Source organism: Triticum urartu, chromosome 5A, assembly GCF_056163025.1.
Source record: "Triticum urartu cultivar PI428250 chromosome 5A, HENAU_Tu73, whole genome shotgun sequence".
NCBI classification, from domain to species: Eukaryota; Viridiplantae; Streptophyta; class Magnoliopsida; order Poales; family Poaceae; genus Triticum; species Triticum urartu.
This window is the reverse complement of record NC_141877.1, coordinates 345,220,075-345,236,730: the sequence shown is the minus strand read 5'-3', so window position 1 is coordinate 345,236,730 and position 16,656 is coordinate 345,220,075.

Sequence of the window (16,656 nt, the reverse complement as noted above, 5' to 3'; positions counted from 1 at the left end):
CAACTGAATGAACTAGAAAGAGTCACCTGATAACGCTGCCAGAGTGGTGTTGGAGTAGCTGATGATGCGTGCCAAAGAGTCGCTCCTCACGAGCCACCAGGGCCCTGAGCCTCAGGAGGCTCTGGGGCTCGGGTGGTTCCTTGAGGACCATCGCCAGTTGATACGTCTCCAACATATCTATAATTTTTGATTGTTCCATGCTATTATATTATCAACCTTGGATGTTTTATATGCATTTATATGCTATTTTATATGTTTTTTGGGACTAACCTATTAACCTAGAGCCCAGTGCCAGTTTCTGTTTTTTCCTTGTTTTTGAGTATCGCAGAAAAGGAAAATCAAATGGAGTCCAATTGACCTCAAACTTCATGGAACTTATTTTTGGAAGGAAAGCAACCCGGGATATTTGGAGTCCACGTAAGGGAAGCAACAAGGAAGCCACGAGGCAGGGGGCGCGCCCACCCCCCTGGGCGCACCCTCCACCCTCGTGGGCCCCTCGTGGCTCCCCCGACGTACTTCTTCCACCTATATATCTCCATATACCCTAAAACGATCGGGGAGCACAATAGATCGGGAGCTCTGCCGCTAGAAGCCACCGTAGCCACTGAAAACCAATCTAGACCCGTTCCGGCACCCTGCCGGAGGGGGCAATCCCTCTCCGGTGTCCATCTTCATCATCCCGGTGTTCTCCATGACGAGGAGGGAGTAGTTCTCCCTCGGGGCTGAGGGTATGTACCAGTAGCTATGTGTTTGATCTCTCTCTCTCTCTCTCGTGTTCTTGAGGTGATACAATCTTGATGTATCACGAGCTTTGCTACTATAGTTGGATCTTATGTTTTTTTCTCCCCCTCTACTCTCTTGTAATGGATTGATTTTCCCCTTCGAAGTTATCTTATCGGATTGAGTCTTTAAAGATTTGAGAACACTTGATGTATGTCTTGCCGTACATATTGTCGGCGTTCTGGGAACGGGGGTCCCCAGACTTGCTTGCCTGCGGCCTGCGGCGTGGCTCAAGTGGGGGCCCAACGCGGCCCATCTTCATCAGCTCAAGCTCAAGACCCTCGCGAGGGGCCAAGCCTTGCGGGGCGGACGACAGGAAGCTTCCTCAGAGGCAGCCTCATCAGGCAGGCTCGTGAGGAGGCGGAGAGATCAAGGCAGGGGTACTTCGCGAGGAACCCGTGACGCAAGCCATGACGATCGAGACCAGGCGGGCGCCGGCCTGCGCAGTGTCCTTGTTTCCTCTTTGGTGCAAAGGGGGCAATCACAGACCAAGGCATCAGGCAAAGGTTGCCATTCCGGTGCAACAAGACCAAGACCAGCAGAGCGGCAGGAAGGAGGTCACCGTGGAGCCCAAGACGGCGTCATCACCAGTACTTTTGGCAGCCGAAGACCACCTTTGGTCAGGATAACTTGTACTACATGTTCCCCTTCAAAATGGCCAATTGTTGGCGTCCTTCCCGCTCATTATTTGGGGAGAGGCCCAGGGCCTCTATAAATAGAGCTAGCCACCACAGAGTAGAGGGGGCGACCGGGGGGGGGGAGAAGACATCTAGAAATCTGGTAGAACCCCAGCAGGGAGAAAAAGAGGCGACTGAACCCACCCTAGCAGTTCATCGCCCCAGCTTAAGAACACCTCCCGCGAGGCTATTCTTCCTTTGTACTGATCCTCATTAGCCCCTGAGGCAATCCACCACACCACACACTGGAGTAGGGTATTACACCACAACGGTGTCGTGAACCAGTATAAACCTTGTGTCCCTTGTGTTGCTCGTTGTTTCCAGCTCTAATCACGCGAGGAGATTGGGCGTAGATCGGTAGGGGAGAGATCTCCACGTGCACCCCAGTGTTCGAACCTCAAGGGTCTTCCGGAACCCGAAATCCGACAAGTTAATCAGAAGACACCCGAGGTGCAGCGGCCCCCGCAGGCCCGCTTGGGAATCGTCGGGGTCGTAAGGTACACAAGTCAGCTGACCCATCACCGGGCCAGTAGCTACGTTCACACACAACATTATGCTTACCAAAGTACTAATTGAAAACCTTTACATGAGGGGCTTCCCCTCCCAAAATGCTCTTACATCCTTCAGGGCCAAGCCCGAACTTTCTTCGTGCAGGTTAAACGGCAGTGACGCGCGGTCAGTCGGACATATCACTCACCGCGTCTTGGGCATCCTCGGAGGCATCACTGGCGTCATCGGCATTGTCACCACCGCCGCCAGCATCTCCATTAGCGCCAGGCACGTCCACAATGTCACCTTCATTGGCGCCCACGACCACACCGTCGTCATTAGACGCAAAGGCCCTGACGAGGGCGTCCACGTTGTCCTCCACCCACCGCGCCAGGTCGCCCCGGATGGCAATGGGCACGGGTGCGATGGCAGCGTCGAAGTCGAAGTGGGGGTCCCTGTCCTGTAGATGGCTGAAGACGTGGGAGAAGGCACGCCCGAGCAAGGCCCGGCTCCTCTCTTCGACAAGCCAACGGGACCTCTCGGACCGGTTCTCCAGAAGCGTCACCACATCGGTGAAAAATTGGAGGTTGCTGGCGTAGTTGACCTCGTGCGGCTCCCTAGCGGCAGCCTCGCAGGCGTAGCCCAAAGCTGTGTTGGCCCTCTCTCAGAGCATTTGAAACATGGGGGCATGCACATGCTCCAGAACCCGCCGCTGACGGAGCTCGTCCTCACTCCGCTGCGCGACGGCCTCGGCGTCATCGACCCTCTGTTGAAGAAGAAGCTACTCGCCCCGGGAAGAGGACAGCTCCGCCTGCGCCGCGCTGAGGGCGGCTACGGAGGAGTTTGCGCACCGCGTCGCTTTGGTCAGTTTTGTTGGCGAACGTTGCAGAAAACAAAAATTTTCCTACGATTTCACCAAGATCCATCTATGAGTTCATCTAGCAACGAGTGATTAGATGCATCTACGTACCTTGTAGATCGCGAGCGGAAGCGTTCAAAGAACGGGGATGATGTAGTCGAACACGACGTGATTCAAATCACCGATGATCTTAGCACCGAACGGACGATGCCTCCGCGTTCAACACACGTACGGAACGGATGACGTCTCCTCCTTTCTTGATCCAGCAAGGGGGGAAGAGAGGTTGATGAAGATCCAGCAGCACGACGGCGTGGTGGTGGATGCTGGGCGTCACAGTAGCAGGGCTTCGCCTATACTACGCGAGAGAGACGTAACGGGGAGAGAGGGAGGCGCCAGGGGCTGTGGTATGAAATTCCTCCTCTCCCCCACTATATATAGGAGGGCCAAGGGGGGGTGGTGCGCAACCTAGGAGATCTGATCTCCTAGGTGCGGCGGCCAGGGGAGGGTTTCCCTCCCCCCCAAGGCACCTCGGGGTGCCTTCCACCACTTGGACTCCTCCTTGGTGGAAACCCTAGGCGCATGGGCCTAGTAGGGCTGGTGCCCTTGGCCCATGTAGGCCAAGGCGCACCCCCTACAGCCCATGTGGCCCCCCGGGACAGGTGGCCCCACCCGGTGGGCCCACGGGACCCCTCCGGTGGTCCCGGTACAATACCGATAACCCCGAAACTTGTCCCGATGGCTGAAACAGCACTTCCTATATATAATTCTTTACCTCCGGACCATTCCGGAACTCCTCGTGACGTCCGGGATCTCATCTGGGACTCCGAACAACATTCGGGTTACTGCATATACATATCTTCACAACCCTAGCGTCACCGAACCTTAAGTGTGTAGACCCTACGGGTTCGGGAGACAAGCAGACATGACCGAGACGACTCTCCGGTCAATAACCAACAGCGGGATCTGGATACCCATGATGGCTCCCACATGCTCCACGATGATCTCATCGAATGAACCACAATGTCGAGGATTAATCAACCCCGTATACAATTCCCTTTGTCAATCGGTATGTTACTTGCCCGAGACTCGATCGTTGGTATCCCAATACCTTGTTCAGTCTCGTTACCGGCAAGTCACTTTACTCGTACCGTAATGCATGATCCCGTGATCAACCACTTGGTCACCTTGAGCTCAAAATAATGATGCATTACCGAGTGGGCCCAGTGATACCTCTCCGTTAACGGAGTGACAAATCCCAGTCTCGATCCGTGTCAACCCAACAGACACTTTCGGAGATACCTGTAATGCACCTTTATAGTCACCCAGTTACGTTGTGACGTTTGATACACCCAAAGCACTCCTACGGTATCCGGGAGTTACACGATCTCATGGTCAAAGGAAAAGATACTTGACATTGGAAAAGCTCTAGCAAACGAACTACACGATCTTTGTGCTATGCTTAGGATTGGGTCTTGTCCATCACATCATTCTCCTAATGATGTGATCCCGTTATCAATGACATCCAATGTCCATAGCCAGGAAACCATGACTATCTGTTGATCAACGAGCTAGTCAACTAGAGGCTTACTAGGGACATATTATGGTCTATGTATTCACACGTGTATTACGATTTCCGGATAATACAGTTATAGCATGAATAAAGACAATTATCATGAACAAAGAAATATAATAATAATACTTTTATTATTGCCTCTAGGGCATATTTCCAACAGTCTCCCACTTGCACTAGAGTCAATAATCTAGTTACATTGTGATGAATCGAACACCCATGGAATTCTGGTGTTGATCATGTTTTGCCCTAGGGAGAGGTTTAGTCAACGGATCTGCTACATTCAGGTCCGTATGTACTTCACAAATCTCTATGTCTCCATTTTGAACATTTTCACGAATGGAGTTGAAGCGACGCTTGATGTGCCTTGTCTTCTTGTGAAACCTGGGCTCCTTGGCAAGCGCAATAGCTCCAGTGTTGTCACAAAAGAGTTTGATTGGCCCCGACGCATTGGGTATGACTCCTAGGTCGGTGATGAACTCCTTCACCCATATTGCTTCATGTGCTGCCTCCGAGGCTGCCATGTACTCCGCTTCACATGTAGATCCCGCCACGACGCTCTGTTTGCAGCTGCACCAGCTCACTGCTCCACCATTCAACATATACACGTATCCGGTTTGTGACTTAGAGTCATCCAGATCTGTGTCGAAGCTAGCGTCGACGTAACCCTTTACGACGAGCTCTTCGTCACCTCCATAAACGAGAAACATGTCCTTTGTCCTTTTCAGGTACTTCAGGATATTCTTGACCGCTGTCCAGTGTTCCTTGCCGGGATTACTTTGGTACCTTCCTACTAAACTTACGGCAAGGTTTACATCAGGTCTGGTACACAGCATGGCATACATAATAGAACCTATGGCTGAGGCATAGGGGATGATACTCATCTCTTCTATCTCTTCTGCCATGGTCGGGCATTGAGCTGAGCTCAATCTCACACCTTGCAAAATAGGCAAGAACCCTTTCTTGGACTGATCCATTTTGAACTTCTTCAAAATCTTATCAAGGTATGTGCTTTGTGAAAGACCTATGAGGCGTCTTGATCTATCCCTATAGATCTTGATGCCTAATATATAAGCAGCTTCTCCAAGGTCCTTCATTGAAAAACTCTTATTCAAGTAGGCCTTGATGCTGTCCAAGAGTTCTATATCATTTCCCATCAAAAGTATGTCATCTACATATAATATGAGAAATGCTACAGAGCTCCCACTCACTTTCTTGTAAACGCAGGCTTCTCCATAAGTCTGCGTAAACCCAAACGCTTTGATCATCTCATCAAAGCGAATGTTCCAACTCCGAGATGCTTGCACCAGCCCATAAATCGAGCGTTGGAGCTTGCACACCTTGTCAGCATTCTTAGGATCGACAAAACCTTCTGGCTGCATCATATACAACTCTTCCTTAAGGAAACCATTAAGGAATGCCGTTTTGACGTCCATTTGCCATATCTCATAATCGTAGAATGCGGCAATTGCTAACATGATTCGGACGGACTTTAGCTTCGCTACCGGTGAGAAAGTCTCATCGTAGTCAATTCCTTGAACTTGTCGATAACCCTTAGCGACAAGCCGAGCTTTATAGATGGTCACATTACCATCCGCGTCTGTCTTCCTCTTGAAGATCCATTTATTTTCTATGGCTCGCCGTTCAACTGGCAAGTCAGTCAAAGTCCATACTTCGTTTTCATACATGGATCTTATCTCGGATTTCATGGCTTCTAGCCATTTGTCGGAATCCGGGCCTGCCATCGCTTCTTCATAGTTCGAAGGTTCACTGTTGTCTAACAACATGATTTCCAAGACAGGGTTGCCGTACCACTCTGGTGCGGAACGTGTCCTTGTGGACCTTCAAATTTCAGTAGGAGCTTGATCAGAAGTATCTTGATCATCATTAATAACTTCCTCTCTAGTCGGTGCAGGTGCCTCAGGAACATTTTCTTGAGTTGCGCCATTTACCGGTTCAAGAGGCAATACTTCATCAAGTTCTACTTTTCTCCCACTTACTTCTTTCGAGAGAAACTCTTTCTCCAGAAAGGATCCATTCTTGGCAACAAAGATCTTGCCTTCGGATCTGAGGTAGAAGATATACCCAATGGTTTCTTTAGGGTATCCTATGAAGACGCATTTTTCCGATTTGGGTTCGAGCTTTTCAGGTTGAAGTTTCCTGACATAAGCATCGCATCCCCAAACTTTTAGAAACGACAGCTTAGGTTTCTTCCCAAACCATAATTCAAACGGTGTCGTCTCAACGGATTTCGACGGAGCCCTATTTAAAGTGAATGCGGCAGTCTCTAAAGCATAGCCCCAAAAAGATAGCGGTAAGTCGGTAAGAGACATCATAGATCGCACCATATCTAATAGAGTGCGATTACGACGTTCGGACACACCATTACGCTGAGGTGTTCCAGGCGGCGTGAGTTGTGAAACTATTCCACATTTTCTTAAGTGTGTGCCAAATTCGTGACTCAAGTATTCTCCTCCACGATCTGATCGTAGAAACTTGATTTTCCTGTCACGTTGATTCTCAACTTCACTCTGAAATTCCTTGAACTTTTCAAAGGTTTCAGACTTGTGTTTCATTAAGTAGACATACCCATATCTACTTAAGTCATCAGTGAGGGTGAGAACATAACGATAGCCACCGCGAGCCTCAACACTCATTGGACCGCACACATTAGTATGTATGATTTCCAATAAGTTGGTTGCTCGCTCCATTGTTCCTGAGAACGGAGTCTTGGTCATTTTACCCATGAGGCATGGTTCGCACGTGTCAAATGATTCATAATCAAGAGACTCCAAAAGTCCATCTGCATGGAGCTTCTTCATGCGTTTGACACCTATGTGACCAAGGCGGCAGTGCCACAAGTATGTGGGACTATCATTATCAACCTTACATCTTTTGGTATCCATACTATGAATATGTGTAATATTACGTTCGAGATTCATTAAGAATAAACCATTGACCATCGGAGCATGACCATAAAACATATCTCTCATATAAATAGAACAACCATTATTCTCAGATTTAAATGAGTAGCCATCTCGTATTAAACGAGATCCTGATACAATGTTCATGCTCAAACTTGGCACGAAATAACAATTATTGAGGTTTATAACTAATCCCGTAGGTAAATGTAGAGGTAGCGTGCCGACGGCGATCACATCGACCTTGGAACCATTCCCGACGCGCATCGTCACCTCGTCCCTCCCCAGTCTCTGTTTATTCTGCAGCTCCTGCTGTGAGTTACAAATATGAGCAACGGCACCGGTATCAAATACCCAGGAGTTACTTCGAGTACTGGTAAGGTACACATCAATTACATGAATATCACATATACCTTTTGTTTTGCCGGCCTTCTTGTCCGCTAAGTATTTGGGGCAGTTCCGCTTCCAGTGACCCTTCCCTTTGCAATAAAAGCACTCCGTCTCAGGTTTGGGTCCATACTTTGACTTCTTCTTCCCAGCAGCTTGCTTGCCGGGCGCGGCAGCTTCCTTGCCATCCTTCTCAAAGTTCTTTTTACCCTTGCCCTTCTTGAACTTGGTGGTTTTATTGACCATCAACACTTGATGTTCCTTCTTGACTTCTACCTCTGCTGATTTCAGCATTGCAAATACTTCAGGAATGGTCTTTTCCATCCCCTGCATATTGAAGTTCATCACAAAGCTCTTGTAGCTTGGTGGAAGCAACTGGAGGATTCTGTCAATGACCGCGTCATCCGGGAGATTAACTCCCAGCTGAGTCAAGCGGTTATGTAACCCAGACATAGTGAGTATGTGCTCACTGACAGAACTATTTTCCTCCATCTTACAGCTGAAGAATTTGTCGAAGACTTCATATCTCTCGACCCGGGCATGAGCTTGGAAAACCATTTTCAGCTCTTCGAACATCTCATATGCTCCATGTCTCTCAAAACGCTTTTGGAGCCCCGGTTCTAAGCTGTAAAGCATGCCGCACTGTACGAGGGAGTAGTCATCAGTACGTGTCTGCCAAGCGTTCATAGCGTCTTGGTTCTGTGGGACGGGTGGATCACCTAGCGGTGCTTGTAGGACATAATCTTTCTTGGCAGCTATGAGGATGATCCTCAGGTTCCGGACCCAGTCCGTATAGTTGCTGCCATCGTCTTTCAGCTTGGTTTTCTCTAGGAACGCATTGAAATTGAATACAACGTTGGCCATTTGATCTACAAGACATATTGTAAAGATTTTAGACTAAGGTCATGATAATTAAGTTCATCTAATCAAATTATTAATGAACTCCCACTTAGATAGACATCCCTCTTCTAGTCATCTAAGTATAACATGATCCGAGTTGGCTAGGCCGTGTCCGATCATCACGTGACACGGACTAGTCAACGTCGGTGAACATCTTCATGTTGATCGTATCTTCTATACGACTCATGCTCGACCTTTCGGTCTTCTGTGTTCCGAGGCCATGTCTATGCACATGCTAGGCTCATCAAGTCAACCTAAGTGTATTGCGTGTGTAAATCTGTCTTACACCCGTTGTATGTGAACGTAAGGATCTATCACACCCGATCATCACGTGGTGCTTCGAAACGACGAACTGTAGCAACGGTGCACAGTTAGGGGGAACACTTTCTTGAAATTATTATGAGGGATCATCTTATTTACTACCGTCGTTCTAAGCAAACAAGATGCAAAACATGATAAACATCACATGCAATCAAATAATAATAGTGACATGATATGGCCAATATCACATTGCTCCTTTGATCTCCATCTTGGGGCTCCATGATCATCCTGTCACCGTCATACTCATCGACATGTAAGTTGTGATTCCTATTACAATAGCATGAACATCTCATACATCACATATAGATCATTCATCATTCATCACAACTTTGGCCATATCACATCACATAGCATACCCTGCAAAAACAAGTTAGACGTTCTCTAATTGTTGTTTGCATGTTTTACGTGGCTGCTATGGGTTTCTAGCAAGAACGTTTCTTACCTACGCAAAGACCACAACGTGATATGCCAATTGCTATTTACCCTTCATAAGGACCCTTTTCATCGAATCCGATCCGACTAAAGTAGGAGAGACAGACACCCGCTAGCCACCTTATGCAACTAGTGCATGTCAGTCGGTGGAACCTGTCTCACGTAAGAGTACGTGTAAGGTCGGTCCGGGCCGCTTCATCCCACGATGCTGCCGAATCAAGATAAGACTAGTAACGGCAAGCATATTGAACAAAATCAACGCCCACAACGACTTTGTGTTCTACTCGTGCAAGAGAACTACGCATAGACCTAGCTCATGATGCCACTGTTGGGGAACGTTGCAGAAAACAAAAATTTTCCTACGGTTTCACCAAGATCCATCTATGAGTTCATCTAGCAACGAGTGATTAGATGCATCTACGTACCTTGTAGATCGCGAGCGGAAGCGTTCAAAGAACGGGGATGATGTAGTCGAACACGACGTGATTCAAATCACCGATGATCTTAGCACCGAACGGACGATGCCTCCGCGTTCAACACACGTACGGAACGGATGACGTCTCCTCCTTTCTTGATCCAGCAAGGGGGGAAGAGAGGTTGATGAAGATCCAGCAGCACGACGGCGTGGTGGTGGATGCAGGGCGTCACAGTAGCAGGGCTTCGCCTATACTACGGGAGAGAGACGTAACGGGGAGAGAGGGAGGCGCCAGGGGCTGTGGTATGAAATTCCTCCTCTCCCCCACTATATATAGGAGGGCCAAGGGGGGGTGGTGTGCAGCCTAGGAGATCTGATCTCCTAGGTGCGGCGGCCAGGGGAGGGTTTCCCTCCCCCCCAAGGCACCTCGGGGTGCCTTCCACCACTTGGACTCCTCCTTGGTGGAAACCCTAGGCGCATGGGCCTAGTAGGGCTGGTGCCCTTGGCCCATGTAGGCCAAGGCGCACCCCCTACAGCCCATGTGGCCCCTCGGGACAGGTGGCCCCACCCGGTGGGCCCACGGGACCCCTCCGGTGGTCCCGGTACAATACCGATAACCCCGAAACTTGTCCCGATGGCTGAAACAGCACTTCCTATATATAATTCTTTACCTCCAGACCATTCCGGAACTCCTCATGACGTCCGGGATCTCATCCGGGACTCCGAACAACATTCGGGTTACTGCATATACATATCTTCACAACCCTAGCGTCACCGAACCTTAAGTGTGTAGACCCTACGGGTTCGGGAGACAAGCAGACATGACCGAGACGACTCTCCGGTCAATAACCAACAGCGGGATCTGGATACCCATGATGGATCCCACATGCTCCACGATGATCTCATCGGATGAAACACGATGTCGAGGATTAATCAACCCCGTATACAATTCCCTTTGTCAATCGGTATGTTACTTGCCCGAGACTCGATCGTTGGTATCCCAATACCTTGTTCAGTCTCGTTACCGGCAAGTCACTTTACTCGTACCGTAATGCATGATCCCGTGATCAACCACTTGGTCACCTTGAGCTCAAAATAATGATGCATTACCGAGTGGGCCCAGTGATACCTCTCCGTTATCCGGAGTGACAAATCCCAGTCTCGATCCGTGTCAACCCAACAGACACTTTCGGAGATACCTGTAATGCACCTTTATAGTCACCCAGTTACGTTGTGACGTTTGATACACCCAAAGCACTCCTACGGTATCCGGGAGTTACACGATCTCATGGTCAAAGGAAAAGATACTTGACATTGGAAAAGCTCTAGCAAACGAACTACACGATCTTTGTGCTATGCTTAGGATTGGGTCTTGTCCATCACATCATTCTCCTAATGATGTGATCCCGTTATCAATGACATCCAATGTCCATAGCCAGGAAACCATGACTATCTGTTGATCAACGAGCTAGTCAACTAGAGGCTTACTAGGGACATATTATGGTCTATGTATTCACACGTGTATTACGATTCCGGATAATACAGTTATAGCATGAATAAAGACAATTATCATGAACAAAGAAATATAATAATAATAATACTTTTATTATTGCCTCTAGGGCATATTTCCAACAAGTTTGGCCCTGAGGGCTGCGGTCCTGCCCTCGGCCTCGACCTTGATCAGTCCCAGCCTCATCTCGTATTCGCGCTCGAAGGCCGAGCGAGCTTCCGCCATGCGGCGATCGACTTCTTCCTGGGCTCGGGCTTCGCGTGCGGCAACGCCATCCTCCGCCCGGGCCACCAGGCGCTCCCTCGTCTCCAACCGCTCAAGGTCAAGGTTGCACTCGGCGGCCTCCAGCGTCAGCACCTCCTCGCGCTTCAGAAGCTTCGCCCGGTCAACAGAGGCCACCCCCATTGACTCAAGGGCCGCCTGGCGCAATTCCACTTGCTGCTCCAGGGAGTTTCTCCAGGCTTGGAGCTCCCGTGCGCGCTCCTCCGCATCGTTGCACCGTCGGTCTGCCTCCCGAGCCTCCTCAACGGCCAGGGAGCAGGCCTCCCACGAAGCTGCCAACGACGCTTCAGCCTTCGCGTTGTCAAGATCACGCTGATGACGCGTGAGGGCGATGGCTACCTTTAGTTTGCGCCTCTCCTCAGCAAGGCGCAAACCTTCGGCCTCAAGGTGCGCATCCTCGTCAGCAAGCTCTGCCCCGATCCGGCTCACCACATCCGCCGAACTCTTCACGAAGGGCGCGTCGCTCCCGAGCGCCCCTGAGCACGTCTTCTACATCACCCTCTTCCACCGGACCATCTGGAGGGCCCCAGGGCGGCTGGCCTCCTCTCGGCGCGGGGCTGGGGGCTGGCGCCCTAGCCATCGCCGAACTAACCTCTTTGGGAATCCGGCCCGACGTCGGCCCGCCCACAGAGGAGGAGCCGAAGATGGACTTCAGCCATTCACCATCAATGATCAGAGGAGGAACGCGGGGCAAGCCAGATGTGCCCCAGGAGGACTCATGAAGAAAGGACAGCGGGCGCACAGGCTCGAGGTGCCCTATGGAACGGACCACTCCACCAACTGGTCCGGCAGCAGGGGTGCCGCTCGAGCTCGGCGAGCCCAGAGCCAGCGGAGAAGGCGAAGCTTGGGGGGATGGCTCCCGGGCTGGCTCGGCAGGTTTCACAGGGCAGGGCCTGAAAGGGCCACAATCAGTCGCAGGGATAGGAAAGCGAACAAGCAAGGGAAGAAGAAGAATTACTCGTCCATGGCAAAGTACTTCCTGCGCTTCAACAAGCGGCAAGGGCGGTCGTTTCCACCCAAGGCCTCCTTCCTCTTGCGGAGGGCCTCAAAGTCTATGCGGAACCGACCCAAGCGCTCGGCGCACGGGTCGGCCCCTGGTGCGGAAGAAGTGTCAAGGTGATCAGCATTGGAGGAGTCAGCCTGGGGGGCACCGTCAGGCGTCGCCCCGCGAGGAATGGCAGGGGGTTCGGGAGCCCCGACCTCAGGAACCACAGGCCGCAACTCCGCACCTGCCGCCGCTCCAGGGCGGGCCTCGGGAGACGCCACCTTCAAGACTTTTCGCGGCGTCAGCGCCTCGACATCGGATGCCTCAACTCTCGCCAGTTCTCGTCTCCCCGCCCTGTCGCCCGAGGAAGGACCGCTGTGGGTGGCAGGAGAAGCAACCACGGCGGCTGCGTTCTTGCGGGGCCCCATGAAGCCAGCAGGGTGCAGTCCCCACTCGTAAAAGCTGGGCATCTGCCTCACAAAATCGGCCCTGCCGGAGCAAAGATACAAGAGGATGCCATTACTCAGAAGGCTGCCTGGGGAAGGATCGCCAGTCAAGACCTTGAGCACCGTCTGCAGCACTTCAGGCGCCAAGTCCTCCTCCTGAAGCCGCATGCGGTCTCTATGCCCCGCAAAGTCCCACATCCGGCAAGAGTGGCGCTGAAGAGGAGCAATGCAACATTGGAGGAACTCCTTCACCACCTTGGGAACCGTCACATTGAGCGCCCTCAAACTCTGGAAGCGGCGCCAGACGAAGGCGAGCCGGGGGCTCGCGAGCACCTCGTGGTCCCAACCCGCGTGAGGAACAATAGGCGAGGTCGGGTGCGAGAGCAGAGGGTTGGGCACTCCAACGACCACGTATAGCCACCGCTCTCTAAACCTGGCCTCAGGAGGAGGAAGGCCGAAGTCGACCCCTGAAGCAGCTGTCTCTGGCACGGCGAAGAAGCTCACGCACCCTGAGCACCGAGTGGGATTGCTTAGGCGCAAGGAAAAGAAGTGGCGCAGCAGGGCCACGGAAGGAGGTATGCCTATAATCGCCTCACAAACAAAAGCAAAGATAGCCAGAAGGGTAATGGACTCTGGCCCGAGGTGCATCGTACGGATCTTATAGTGGGAGAGCACCGCGTTGAAGAAGGCGGAAAAGGGGGGAACCAGACCCGCCCATAGGGCATCGGCGAAGAATCGGACCTCCGTGACGATCCTATCAAGGGAGGCATGGGACGCAGGCCAGGCCGTGGTCCTGCCGCACTCGTTTAAAATAGTTGCAAGGGCAGAGCAGACCTTGTCCAAAGCTTCTGGATCGAGTATGATCGACCAGGCGACGGCGGGGGTCGCCGCTGGAGGTGTGCAGGGCGAAGGCGCGGGCTTCTTTCCCCTTCCCTTCTTCGTCGGTGCCATGGCGGTGAGAAGGAGGAAGAACTCGAGCCGGATTGCCGGCGGAGGCTGGAGCTCAAGGAAGAAGGAAAGGTAGGAGGCGGGCAAGCAGTGGAAAGGAGGAACAACTATATGCAACTACGGGTCCGCTTAGCTGGGCGTGTAACAAGGCGTCGTGGGGAAGCGCAGTCGCCCACGTCCAATCAATCTCCACGCGACGCCCAAGGCCGTAGGCTGTTAGGGCCTGTGGCGCTTCGCGCTTGCCCCTTCGCTTTCCTGCTAGGCCAAGCCCGGGCGCACCTTGGGCCCGTGGGCTACTATCGGCGTTCTGGGAACGGGGATCCCCAGACTTGCCTGCCTGCGGCCTGCGGCATGGCTCAAGTGGGGGCCCAGCGCGACCCATCTTCATCAGCTCAAGCTCAAGACCCTCGCGAGGGGCCAAGCCTCGTGGGGCAGACGACAGGAAGCTTCCTCAGAGGCAGCCTCATCAGGCAGGCTCGCGAGGAACCCGTGACGCAAGCCATGACGATCGAGACCAGGCGAGCGCCGGCCTGCGCAGTGTCCTTGTTTCCTCTTTGGTGCAAAGGGGGCAAGCACATGCCAAGGCATCAGGCAAAGGATGCCATTCCGGTGCAACGAGACCAAGACCAGCAGAGCGGCAGGACGGAGGTCACCGTGGAGCCCAAGATGGAGTCATCACCAGTATTTTTGGTAGCCGAAGACCACCTTTGGTCAGGATAACTTGTACTACATGTTCCCCTTCAAAATGGCCAATTGTTGGCGCCCTTCCCGCTCATTATTTGGGGAGAGGCCCAGGGCCTCTATAAATAGAGCTAGCCACCACAGAGTAGAGGGGGCGACCGGGGGGGAGAAGACATCTAGAAATCTGGTAGAACCCTAGCAGAGAGAAAAAGAGGCGACTGAACCCACCCTAGCAGTTCATCGCCCCAGCTCAAGAACACCTCCCGCGAGGCTGTTCTTCCTTTGTACTGATCCTCATCAGCCCCTGAGGCAATCCACCACACCACACACTAGAGTAGGGTATTACACCACAACGGTGGCCCGAACCAGTATAAACATTGTGTCCCTTGTGTTGCTCGTTGTTTCCAGCTCAAATCACGCGAGGAGATTGGGCGTAGATCGGTAGGGGAGAGATCTCCGTGCGCAGCCCAGTGTTCGAACCTCAAGGGTCTGCCGGAACCCGAAATCCGACACATATCTGTGGTCACAATGGGATATCACGTGATTCACTTGATGTATGTTTTGGTGATCAACTTGTGCGTTCCACCCATGAACCTATGCATAGGGGTTGGCGCACGTTTTCGTCGTGATTCTCCGGCAAAAACTTTGGGGCGTTGTTTAAGGTTCTATGTGTTGGTTGAATAGATGAATCTGAGATTGTGTGATGCATATCGTATAATCATACCCACAGATACTTGAGGTGACATTGGAGTATCTAGGTGACGTTAGGGTTTTGTATGATTTGTGTCTTAAGGTGTTATTCTAGTATGAACTCTAGGGCTGTTTGTGACACTTATAGGAATAGCCCAACGGATTGATTGGAAAGAATAACTTTGAGGTGGTTTCGTACCCTACCATAATCTCTTCTTTTGTTCTCCGCTATTAGTGACTTTGGAGTGACTCTTTGTTGCATGTTGAGGGATAGTTATATGATCCAATTATTTTATTATTGTTGAAGGAACTTTCACTAGTGAAAGTATGAACCCTAGGCCTTGTTTCAATGCATTGCAATACCGTTTACGCTCACTTTTATCACTAGTTACCTTGCTGTTTTTATATTTTCAGATTACAAAAACCCTTATCTACTATCCATATACCACTTGTATCACCATCTCTTCGCCGAACTAGTGCACCTATATAATTTACCATTGTATTGGGTGTGTTGCGGACACGAGAGACTCTTTGTTATTTGGTTGCAGGGTTGCTTGAGAGAGACCATCTTCATCCTACGCCTCCTACAAATTGATAAACCTTAGGTCATCCACTTGAGGGAAATTTGCTACTGTCCTACAAACCTCTGCACTTGGAGGCCCAACAACGTCTACAAGAAGAAGGTTGTGTAGTAGACATCACCAGTTCCGCCACAACTGCGTGGTGCCTGGCCTCTTGAGCCGCCAGGATGCACCGCAGATGACGCCGGTGGGTGCCAACCGTGTTCGGCAATCCAAACGGCATGCGAACATAGCTGTGAGGTGGGCCCTCGCACCAACCAGCGTGCGAAGGCTAGAAGCGCTCCTGAGACGTGACCCTATTGAGCCCTGGAATGTCGACGCAGACACGCAGCCCACCGTCTTCGCCAGGATGGGGAGCTGCGCCGGGTGGTGGGCGACGGTCGCCGCGTATAGTCCTTGCTTCCTGAAGCTCCTGGGTTGCCTGGGTGATGAACTCCTGAGCACTTGGCGCTCCTCGCCTTGTGCCCTCTTGAGGGAAACATGTAGCGAAGCACGCCTCCGCGTGGTGCTCGAGCATCTCCCTCGTGATGCTGGCTAGGTCAGAGGCCCTCCAGAAGAGAGCCCCCGAGCCTTGCCCGAGGAGGGCGCCGGGCACACCTTCCTACGCGAGGGAGGGAGCTGCGGGCGCAGATCCTGAGGTGGTGCCGCTGGGGACGCCGCTCTCCCGAGGCCCTGGGTGGAGCTGCTGCTTCTTCTTCTTGGGGATGGCCTCAGGAGGGTACAGGGTGCCCTCGCTGTCGGGGTCTTCGATTGCTGCAGCCTGGAAGGCATGCTCCAGGGAG